This window comes from Petaurus breviceps, unplaced genomic scaffold (genome assembly GCF_028583685.1).
Source record: "Petaurus breviceps papuanus isolate PSGF00001 unplaced genomic scaffold, PetGlider_PUasm1.0 90847, whole genome shotgun sequence".
Lineage (NCBI taxonomy): Eukaryota > Metazoa > Chordata > Mammalia > Diprotodontia > Petauridae > Petaurus > Petaurus breviceps.
The window spans coordinates 24,829,321-24,841,699 of NW_027187360.1; the positions used below are offsets into that span (position 1 = coordinate 24,829,321).

Below are 12,379 nucleotides of genomic sequence, written 5' to 3' on the forward strand. Positions count from 1 at the left end.
TGCTTTAAAAAAATATATCTTTGGGATATAGACCTAGTAGTGGTATTGCTGTGTCAAAAGGTACACACAGACTTATAGCCCTTTGGGCATAGTTCCAAATCTAAACTGAAATTTTAAAACATTTCAAGATTAGAATTTTTTCCTACTCTACTACAAAACTGAATTTAAATAAGTATTTCCTTGTCTTTGAAAAGTCTCATTTCAAGTTTTTATTATGGGATGTTAAGATATCTAGCACTCTTTTTTTAAATTTTTTTTTTTTAAAGCAATCAGCGTTAAGTAACTTGCTCAAGGTTACACAGCCAGGTGTTTCTGGGTGGGTGCTAAGTGTCTGAGCCCGGATTCGATCCACAAATCATCCCGACAGTGGAGCCGGTGCTCTTACTCACTGTGCTACCTGGCTGCCCCCCAAAGATATTTTTTAAAAAGAGGAAAAGAATCTGATATATGTACAAAAATATTTATAGCAGCTTTTTCTGTGGTGGCAAAGAAGGACATTGAGGGGATACCCATTAATTGGGAAAGAGATGAACAAGTTCTGGTATATGATTGTAATGGAATACTACTGTGCTAGAAGAAATGATGAGCAGGATGCTTTCAGAAAAACCTGGACTTACATGAATTGATGCAGAGTGAAGTGAGCAGAACCAAGAGAAAATAGTACATGGTAACAACAATAGTGTATGATAATCAACTGTGGATGACTTAGCTATTCTCAGCAATACAATGATCCAAGACGCTCCAAAGGACTCATAATGAAAAATGCTATCCACTTCCAGAAAAAGAACTGATAGTCTGAACACAAACTGAAGCATACTATCTTTCATTGTCTTTCATGTGTGTGTGTGTGTATGTGTGTGTGTGTGTGTGTTGGGGGGGAGGTCTGTGTTTTCTTTCACAGAATGCCTAATATAGAAATATGTTTTACATGACTGCACACGTATAACCTATATAAAACTGCTTGCCTTATCAGGGAGGGATGAGGGGAGGGTGGGAGAAGATGGAGATAGGGGAAGAATTTGAAACTCAAAAGTTAAGAAAATACATTAAAAATTCTTTGTACATGTAATTGTGTATGTGTATATTATTCAAAAATGTTTATTTTAGGAAAGAATCTAATTAATTCATTTAAATCAATGATTCTATCCTAATAATACTAACACAGATCTTCTCTAACCCTAACCTTTTTTCTGTCCTGATCTAGATTTCTCAGACTAGATTTCTCACACATACAAGGCACAACTATTCAGGTACCCTATCTAAAACTGAATACGTTAAAAAAGACAGTTAATTTTTCTATCAAGTTACTCCCTACTTTTGTCACCTATCCCGCCATTCAATTTCTGTGAAATCAATGACAGCTTTTCTCTTCCACTCTCACACTGTCCACCACCATTAAGTTCTGCTCATTTTCTGCCATAAAATTCCTCAGATCTTCTCTACTCTTTTCATTTTCCAAGTTTTCAGGCTAGCTCCTAAACACCAGAGGCTTGACCTAGCCTATAACCTTTTTGTCAACCCTCCTACCACACTCTATGTATGGATGGATTTAAGAACAATTTTCCTCTAAATCTGTTCTGTTATTAATTCCCTTTTCAGAACCTTAAATTGGCCTCTTGGACCAATATCTGGTTCTGCCCCAGAAGGAAATGTTAAGATATAAAAGATTTTAAGTAGGCAATAGCATATTACTAAGAATGACTTACTTGGTATGAAATGAGGCAGTCTGCTGAAGTGATAATCAGTAGATTGGAATCAGTAGACCTGGATTCAAATCCCAGCACTGATATTTGCCAATGGTCACAGAGCTAGCAGATCCCCTAACTTCTTTGAGCCTCAGTTTCATCTGTAAAATGAAAGGGTTGTACACTAGATGATACCTCAAGGCTTTTTTCAGTTCTAATGGTCTGTGACCTTATGATCTATAAATTGGGAAAAAGACAACTATGACCATAAAAGGAGATAGGAAAAGCATATAGTGAATGAAAGAAAACAAAGTCAGCCCAAGTGCCACCCTTGCAGTTAAAGATATTAAAAGAAAAGGAACAAGTTCCCTAGCATGTAAGGTGCAGCCTCTATGGAAGACTCATGTAAAGATATGGACAAAAATGATAAAATATGAGAAATCAGAAATGGTTTACCATCTGAACTGGTGAAAGGAATACCTACAGAGATGAAAATCAATGCAAATTTAATGTCTTTTATTTGCCTACACTTTATATAGAAGTAACAGGGTATACAACTGGTCTCATCTTACCTAACTCCTTCATCTCCTACTACACACACCATTGCCACTCTCTTCAGAGTAACATTCAATAACCTTCTGATTGGTCTTCCTTCTTCAGTCTTTTCTCACTCCAACTTATCCTCCACTCAGCTGTCAAATTAATATTCCTAAGCATAGAGCTGTTCCTAGAGCACTACTCTCTGCACAAACTCTAATGACTTCCTATTACCCTCCAGGTTCAAAAATAAAGTCCTCTGTTTGACATTTAAAACCTTTCCCACCCTGGCCTTTTCCAGTCTTCTTATACTTTACTCCCTTCAACACATTCTATAATCCAGCTTCATTGGTCAATTTTGCTGTTCCTCACACACAACACTTCATCTCCCAATTCTGTTCCTTTGCACTGGCTATCCCCTATCCCTGGAATGCACTCCCTCCTCCCATCTAGCTCCTATCTTCCTTGGCTTTCTTAAAGACTCAGCTGAAATCCCATTCTCTGCAGATCTTTCCTGGTCCCTTCTACTGCTAATGCCTTCTCTCTGAGATTACTTTTCTATATTTTGTTTATTTTTATATTTTATTTTATTATATTTTCTACATCCATAGGCATTTACATGTTGTTTTCCAGTGAGCATCTAGACATCAGGGACAGGTTTTTGCATTTCTTTGTACCCTCAGTATTTAGCACAGTGCTTAGACCACAGTAAATGTTCAATAAACGATTACTGAGAATAAGTATTATGTGCCCCCTTCTACATCCAAATGATGACACATCATTCCTCTTGATTAGAATAATTTCACCATTTCTCTGCTACCAGTTCTCCACCCAAATATTTAAGAATAATTTCCCCTATGAAATTTTTTTAGATTAATTTCTTTTGGCTCTAGCTTCAACACTTATAGAACCCCTTGCCCTATCATTTTTTCTTCTCTGATTAAATATATAATCTCTAAGCAGCTAGAGTTGAGTTTATGTGTAAACATATAGCCACATGCTTTTACACACATATATATTCCTGTCACTTGTGCATGTATATCAATTTGTATTTATCCTGTTTCCACTTTTAGGTCATAAACTTCTTAAAGGCAATGACCAATTCTTCAAATTCCTTTATAAGTCACAACATCATCTAATACAGAGATCTGTAAGTAGTAGACACCCAATAAACAATGTTGACAGGTCTGTGGAAACATCTTGCTCATCATTACACATAAGAGCATTTTTCTTTTTGCTACTCGTACCTTGAAATTCCATTCTAAAAGGAAAATATACATACCTAAATAATGACAGTGTTGCCTTGCTATGCTGCATTCCTTATGGATATGTTGTGGGGGCTGTTTTAGGTATCTAGCAAAGAGATGTTTTAGGTAAAACTACATTATAAGTTGTCAACAAGCATTTATTAAGTCCCCATTTTGTGCCAAACTTTATACTAAGCCTTGGGGATTCAAAGAAAGGTAAAAAAAAAAAAAACCAGCCAGTCCCTGTTCTCAAGGAGTTCACAGTCTAATGGTAGAAATAGCACGCAATTAACTGTATACAAAGGATAAATTGGAGATAATCTCTGAGAGAAGGCACCAAGATTAATGAAGACTGAGAAAGCCTTCTTGCATTAGAAGGGACTTTAGCAGAGATCTGAAGGCAGATATGAGGAGGGAGAGGTCCAAACATGGAGGAAAAAATGGAGAAAATACATGAAGTCTAGAGAAGGAGTATCTTGAGTGAAGAACATCAAGGATGCCAGTGTCAATGGATCACATAGAATATGAAGGGAAGGTATAATTAGATTGGAAAGGGGCCAGGTTATGAAGGGCTTTAAAAGGCAGGCAGGGGATTTTATATTTGATCTTGGAGGAAATAGGGGGACATTGGAGTTTACTGAATGGGAGGTGAGAAATACGGTTACTTCAGAAAGATCAATTTGACAGCTGAGAGGAGAACAGACTGGACTGAGAAGAGATCTGAGGCAGAGAGCCCAACCATCAGGCTACTGAAACAAACTAAGTTTAAAATAATGAAGGCCTGTAACAGGGTGGTGGCAGTGTCAGAAAGAGGAGTACATAGGAGAGGTGGTATTTCAGTGATTAGACCCCCTTTAATGGGATACAAGACAGATTAACCTTAGATAAAATTCAGCTCTACAGAAAATAGTGCTATCTTGGCCCTCCAGTGTATAATAAATACTAAGGTGAAGACAAATATGTATTGTTATGTAAAATGATTTTTATAATAATTGCAAAATAAATAGAACTATCGGGATGAAAGGATAAGGGGAAGTAGTGTTTTACAAACAAAAACTATTTCTGAACCCTTGCAAATATTAAAAAATATTCATGAATATAGGACGATTTCTGCATTTTATGCTATGACCAGAAAAAAATGAATTCTCACCAAACTATAGTTACATTTAGTGACATGATGCTGTCTGAAAATAATTCAAGAAAAAGAAGAAACACTTTCTTCTGTGATTATTTCAAAGAGTGATTAAATGTGCTCCTTTAGTACTAGGAAAACTGCTACTTTACAACTGACACTACACAACACTATAAGATCTTTATGTATATGAATATATTGAAAACTATCACTACCTTTTTCTATGAAGAATGCCATCTGACATGCTATTTCAAAACAATTATTAAAATAATAAAATAAAACTTTATAAATGAGCAATTTTAAAAATTTGCTTCTGCCAAAGTTACTAATGATCTCTTCATTGCCAAATCTAATGGTCTTTTCCCAATCCTCGTCCTCCTTGACTTCTTGGAAGCCTTTAACACTGCTAACCACCCTCTTCTTTCTTCACTTAGGTTTTCAAGACACTATTTGATCCTGGTTCACCTTCCTTCTCAATCTCCTTTGCTGGATCTTTATCTCAGTAATACCCAATAACTGTGGGTACCCCACAAGGGTCATTCCTGGGTCCTCTTTTTTCTTCCTCTATACTATTTCACATGGTGATCTTGTAAGTTCCCATGGATTCAACAAACATCTCTTTGCTAATAATTCTCAAATCTACTTATCTAGCCCTAACCTTCTGTTGACCTCCAGTCTCTAACTGCTTATTTTACATCTTAAATTGGATTAGACATCTTTTTTTTTTTTTGGAGGGCAGTTGGGGTTAAGTAACTTGCCCAAGGTTAGACGCTAGTTTTTTGTGTGGGTGTTAAGTGTCTGAGGCCCAAAACGAACTGGGTCCTCCTGGTTCTGGGGCCAGAACTTTACTCACTGCGCTAAGTAGCCGCCCCCTATCCCATAGACATGTTAAACTCAACATAACCAAAACTGCATTATCTTTCTTCTCTCCCAACCTAACTTCCCTATTATTGTCAATGATACCACCAGTTTCCTAACCACCAGCCTTGTAATCAAGGTATCATCCTCATTTTCATCCCCTATATACAGTGTTGCCAAGGCCTTATTATTTCACCTTCATAACATCTTATATACACCACCTTCTCTCCTCTGACACTGCTACCAGTGAGAAGCCCTCATCATGTCATACCTGCACTACTGCAACAACCTGCTAGTTGACCTCCTTGTCACAAGTCTCTCTCCACTCCAGTCCATACTCCACTGACTTAAAGAGAATATCTGAATGTCTTCTCTCTGGCTATCCCACAAACCTAAAAGGCTCTCCCTTTTCTACTCCAGGTATTGACCTCCCTTGCTTTCTTTAAGTCTCAACTAAAATCATATCTTTTATTGGAAGCCTTCCCCAAACCCTTAATGCTAACGCCTTCCCTCTGTTAATTATTTCCTATTTAACCTGTTCATAGCATACTTTGTATAAATGTGTTTACATGTTATCTTCCCCATTAGATTGTAAGCTCCTTGAATACAGGAACTGTCTTTTTGCCTCTTTTTATATCCCTAGACCTTAGCACAGTGCATTGCAGACACAATTACTGTACATCTCACCTCCTACTCAATAGAATCTTTTGTTGTTGTTCAGTCATTTCAGGCGTGTTCAACTCTTTGTGGGCCCATTTGAAGTTTTCTTGGCAAAGATACTGGAGTGGTTTTCTCTTTCCTTCTCCAGCTCATTTTATAGATGAGGAACTGAGGCAAACAGGGTTAAAAGACTTGTTTAGAGTCACCCAGTACCTGTGGCCAGATTTGAACTCAGAAAGATGAGTCTTCCTGACTCCAGACCCAGCACTCTATCAACTGCACCACCTAGCTACCCCCAATAAATTCTAGTGGCTTTCTATTGCCTCCAGGATGAAAATTAAAGTCCTCTGTTTGGTATTTAAAACCATTTATAACCTTTACCCTTTCTGTCTTTCTAGTTTTCTTACACTTTACTACCCTCCACATACTCTACAATCCAACTCCATTAGCCTCCTTGCTGTTCTTCACACAAGACACTCCATTCTCAAACTTCATGTATTTTCACTGACTTCTCCTCATGAGTGGAATTCTCTCCCTCATCTCTATCTGCTGCCTTCCCCAGCTTCCTTCAGATTCCAGCTAAAATCCCACTTTCTACAGGAAGCCTTTCCTGGTCTCCTTTAATTCTACTGCCTTCTTAGTGTTGATCATCTCGAATTTATCCCGTCTACAGCTTATTTGTACATCGTTGTTTGTATGCCGTCTTCCCCATAAGACTGGGAGCTCCTTGAGAGCAAGCTGGCTGCCCTATGGGTTGGTCTGATGTGACTTACAAGATAGATTTACTTTTCTGATAAAAGAACATTATCATAGTACCTCTGATGGAAAATAAATTATTGGCATTATACCTTCAACTTGCAATAGGCTTCAAAATTCAACAACACCTACTCAATCAAGAAACATTTATTAAACACTTAAACATTTATTAAGCACCTATTTTGTGTCCAGCAATATGCTAAAGGTTGGAGTTACAAAGAAAGGCAAAAGACAGTTCCAGCTCTCAAGGAGATGACAGTCTAAAGGGTGAGACAACACACAAATAAGCATATACAAACCTAGCCAGAAACCAGAAAAAAAAAAAAGGATATTTCAAGATGATTTTTATTTATATATAGTGCACTTCTTCCCTAAATTACCTTGTATCTATTATGCATATGCTCTCTATAGGTACATATTGTATCTCCCATTAGAAAGTAAGATCCTTGAAGAAAGGGACCATTTCATGTTTGTCTTTGTATCCCTACTATGTAGCACAAAATGTAGCATATACTGTGTACTTAACAAATGCTTGTTGATTGATTATAGGTCAAAATGATCATCTTTACAGTTACTCAACTGTATATGAATATGTGTGTATATATACACATATACATATGTTTAATATCTATATAGTGCAGATGTAGATATGTGTGTGTATACTTACAGGAACACCTGAGTAATAACTACAAAATTGGTTGATTTCATTCTTTAGTTGCCTCATTTACCATAATTTTCTCAGAAATTTTTCTTATTTTCTTACTATGCCTTTTGCCAGTCATGGAGAACATTGTGGGGCATTTTCTGTCATTGTTAATGAGTAATACAATAAATACTACAATAAAACTTTTTCAACAAGAACATGGGAATGATCAATGCTTTGGGTTATATGTTAAAAAAGTGCTTAAGATGGAAGACAAAAAGAAAGGTCTTTAGTTCTTTCCTCTAAAATCCTCAGGTTTTTTCTGGTGCAATTTTATTGCCTGTACTGGGCACACTAAAGCAAAGGACTCTAGGGAACTACAACCAGAGTAAAGGACAACAATTAGAACTGAAGAAAGCATTTCAGAGATTTAAAACCAAGTCCTCTTCCCTTAAAATGTGTACTTATAAGAATGTTCACTTATACCTCATTTAGACCATTAAAAATAAATATTTAGCAGTAAAGAAAGATTATTGGGGTGTGGGGAAAGAGATAGGAACAGTATCCTAAACAATCTATCATCCCTGCACAATTTCTTAAAATATATCATAAGAAAGGGCAGGAGGAAAAATATGATTTGCTATATGATGATTTCTGGATTTAAAAACAAAATGTGAACTGGAGAAAAACTTACACTTATCAAGAAACGAAAAAAATTTTAAAGTCTAAGTAGGCTCACAACTAAAAACAAGAACAAATGCAGGATTCTAAAGCAAGTAGGGGAAAGCTTTTAAAGTACGTATAACTTACTTTAACCCAATGGAAGAGGAAAATGATGCCAAATAAAATGAAAATTGGATTCATGTACAAAGTCACAAAAAGTAACAACTTTATCAAGTTTGTGGGCTTATCAGGATTTTTCCCCCTCTACTTAGCATTCATTACACTCATTTTCCTAAGCTTACAACTGTCATAAAAACCCTCTGAAAAGACCAAGTACAACCGTCCCAGAAACACAGACCACAGGGACAACCTGGCCCAATTTCTCTTTACATCTGAAAAAGCCAGTTAAAGGACAATATTCAAAGTTCAGATGATGAAATAGTAAATTTGTTTATTAACACTTGTAAGTTATTTGCTAACATTGAAGCAAGGTACCCAAAATTAATCCAATTTTAAAATATTCAAGAAGCTTCAAGATTTACAGACATAAAGTAGAATCCTGTTATAAAATTATTTAAGGTACAAGAATCACATCCATGTTACAGGCACTCATTACTGGTGAGAAAGATACACTATATGTTACTATGGACACCAGAGACAAGATTTGACCCAAAGTATAAATGAATCAGTGATATAATGAGGTTGTTTCATAACTGCAGGGGGTGGTGAAATTCACTACATAAGGATAAACAGCAATCGTTTACATCTATCAAAGAGGACATAAAATTAACTGAGGTTTAAGCATGAGGAAACAACATATCAGAACACAAAACCGACTAAAAATGTTCAATTAAAAATCAATTATCTTATCAAAACAAAATTCTATTTTCAGGAACAGGTAAATGAGAGTTCCTGTAAATACAAATCTAAGTTTTCCTTTGTAGTTCTCAGGCTGGCCCACTGGGCAATAGATTCTATATTAGGTTTCACTCTCCAAATACCTCAGTGATAGTTCTTTACCACATTTAATATGCTATGACCGCAACCCCTTTTATGAAAGATACCAAAATAATTACAAAACTTTTCATTGAAAGATGTTCACATTTGTATTTAAGTAACAATAAATGAAGTATATGACCACACTGCAGGTAAACCGTTAAATCATACAGTAATTACAAATATTAGATACTTCTGAGTATTTTTTGATCCAGGACAACCCATAAAGTTATCAAATTGAAGGACTCTTCTGCAACAAGATACTCTTATTTTGTTTCACTGCTACTACGAAATCCTTACTGTAATTATTCTTTATGAATAAAAGATATTTCCCATTCTTAGAGAAAATGCCTAACATAAACCAACAATAAAGGTTGAGATGCTTAAGTAGGAAGTGAACCTATAATAACTCTTTTAAAAAGCTGGAAGTTAGATATTACAATAAATCAAATATAAAAAATAAAGCAATTGATACAATTAAAATGCAAGTGAGAACTTCAGTACAGGTGTCTGCTCAATGCTGTTTGCAAAACACGTTTTCTAATTAGCATTTCTTTAAACAATGCTGATAATAATCTTGTCACTGTAATCCATGCTGAATGAATCACTGAGATTGTAAAATAGAAAGCATGAGGAAATTCACTGCTAATCTCCATTAAACTTTCTTTTGTTTATATTTCCTTATCAAGTGTCAAAAGCATTTTTTCCTATAACATCATTCAGATTTCACTGAAGTACAGCTACCGACAGGTTTTGCGTGTGTGGTGTATTAACCAAACAAGATACTAAATTTGTGAAGGTAAAAAATAAATAAACTAGAAATCTTTCTGTACCTGAAAATTCAGCTTCATTCCCTGTCATCTGGGATTGAGTTATCAGACACTTACTTGTATTACTTTGTGAAACTGACATGTCTATTTACAGGGAGACAAAGCCAACCCAGCATTACAAACCCTTATTTTGCAAACACACCTTTAAGTCCAATGCTTCCTCTTTTCTCCTTAGAGAACATGCCTTTGGGGTGGCAAGGGGTGAGAAGAGAATGCTACCCCCACTGAATCTATTACCTAACATATAAAGAAATCTCAGCCCTTTTGGTTAAGTCTCACATTCAATTAGCTGCCTCACCAAAGAGGAGAGAAATGATCTTGCAGTTTTGTTCTAGGGTCACTTCTTCCCCCATTTCAGCCTGTAATTAAAATGGAGGCAAGGCCAGGCGATCTGTGTCTGGCTTTAGGGGGAGACAATAACCCAAAACAGGCCTGAGAGAGAGAAAGAAATACACAAGCTTCTCTGTATTACCTCATCCCCTTTTTCCAGGCAGTTTTGAGACATAGACTCTTCAGAAACTCTTGGTGCAACTTGCCTATAGGCTGCGTTTTGGGGGAAGAATTTTAATTCTGGGGTTTGGGTAGGAACCTCTCATGGGCAGTGGGAGCTACTAAAATGCCCCTTGTCTCCTCTCCCTAGAGCTGGGTGTTGACGCAGCAGAAATTACCGGCTGGAAAATTCCCCTTTTGGAGGTTACGGGGAGGAGGGAAGGAGGAGGAGGAGGAGGCACAAGGGGAGGGAGGGGGTGTGGGGTTAAACCCTGGCACACACCAGACTTACCTCGCTTCAGTAACAGCCCTCCTCCAAAACCAGAGTCTCAGTGTCCGCCCGCCCCCGCCCCTCCAGTACAACATGAGCACCCCCCCCCCACACACACACACACGCTCACTCTCACAGACATCCTCCAACTTCCCTCCCCCCGCAGCCCCGAGAGCTGGTGGTTCTTGCCCGGTGGCCCCAGGGGGTTCAAAGCGGTTCAGGGAGAGGTGTTGCCAGGGTATAAAATGGGAGTGAGGCGCCGTCAGACCTGGTGGCAGAGAAGGGGAAAAAGAAGGGAGGGAGGGAGGGAGGGGAATCACTGTGCCTTCCAGCCACCCCCTCCGCTAGCCCGGAGGAGTGAGAGACAACTGCCACCCGCTGCCACCCCCGCCGAGCGCAATTGAGGGAGGGGGCACAGGACGGACTTGGAGGCACGGACTCCAATCTCTCCCTCCGCCCCGGCCCTGCCCGCGGGGCGCGGGGCAAAGCCGGGAGAGGGGGCAAAGGAGACCGCGGCAGTCGCCGCGGTGGGGTCGTTCCCGGGCCGGGTCAGGGCAGCCGGTGCCTGTCACCCCCAGCCCCGGCAGCCCCAGGTCCTCTGCTCCGCTGCCGCAGCCGCCCGGCCACAGGGGGCGCCCCGCGCACAGGGGCGCTGGGTCCTTCGCTCCGGGCGCCGGAGCCCCGGGGGAACCCTCGGGGCTGAGGGGGAGCAGGAGCAGGGACACCGGGCAGAGGGGAGTCCCCGGCCCAGGAGCGGAGCGGAGGCGAGGGCAGGCGCCGGGTTGGGCCGGGCCGGAGCGGACAATGAGCAGCCGGGCTCGCCGCTTACCTGTTACCCCATGGGGCGGGGGGGAGGCAGGGAGCGAGGGCGGCCGCCGGAGGAGGAGAAAGATGAGGAGGAGCGGGAGCCGCGGCCGACGGACCCTCGTCCAGCCCGAAGCCCTCTTCTTCGTCCCCTGCCCCTGACCGTCGCCCCCAGAATCCCGGTGCCGGGTCCGAGTCGCCGCTGGAGCTCCTCTCGCTCGCTCCGCTCTCAGTCAGTCCGTCAGTCAGACCCGCTCCAGCGCGCCCCCGCTCAGCCTAGCGCGCCCCCGGCCGGCTCCGCCACCCCCCCCACCCCCTTCACACACGCCCCCTGCCTCGCGCGCGCCCGCGAAAGGCGCCGGGCAAGCGCTCGCGGTCTCTGACCCCGCCCCCCGGCGCGCGCCCGGCCGCTCTTGATTGGCCCCTTTCCGCTCCTTTTCTTCTTCGACCACCCTCTTTGAGCTCCGCCCCTCCTGCCCCTGGCTCCTAGCCCCGCCCCCGTCCCTAAGCCCCCCCTGCTGCGGTGTGTCTCTTCTCTGGTTCTAGGTGCAGGGCTGGGGGAGGGGTAACGTGGAGGGGCCAGTGTTCTGGAGGTCTGGGTTCGGGTCTCCTCCGCCCCTCTAGCTGGGTGGCTGGACAGCGGAAGTGAGGGCTGGAGGACGCTGGGCATTGTGGGAAGCGCCCCCTCCCCTGGATTGGGGTGGGGGGGCTTCAGGGGTCGTGGGGGGGCAGTTTGATATAATGTAGGTGGTAAAGGGTCCGACCGCGAGGCTACTGATTTTCTCCAACACTCCACCTCACGCTCTCC

At 40.9% G+C, this 12,379-nt stretch overlaps 1 protein-coding gene across 4 annotated transcripts in view; it reads right to left on the reverse strand.

Annotated features, from left to right (window-relative positions):
- ZBTB46 (zinc finger and BTB domain containing 46) overlaps positions 1–11,843 on the reverse strand; it is a 136,551-nt gene extending 124,708 nt beyond the window's left edge. For 2 of the 4 annotated variants that reach the window (XM_069072636.1, XM_069072638.1), the window contains exons 1-2: positions 11,597–11,734; positions 1,707–1,846 (exon numbers count right to left, since the gene is read on the reverse strand). The gene's annotated coding sequence lies outside the window, so the exon portion shown is untranslated. Of the gene's footprint in view, positions 1–1,706; positions 1,847–11,596 lie in introns of all 4 variants that reach the window. The other 2 variants (XM_069072639.1, XM_069072637.1) reach the window with 2 other exon arrangements.
- Between the last annotated feature and the right edge of the window lie 536 nt (positions 11,844–12,379).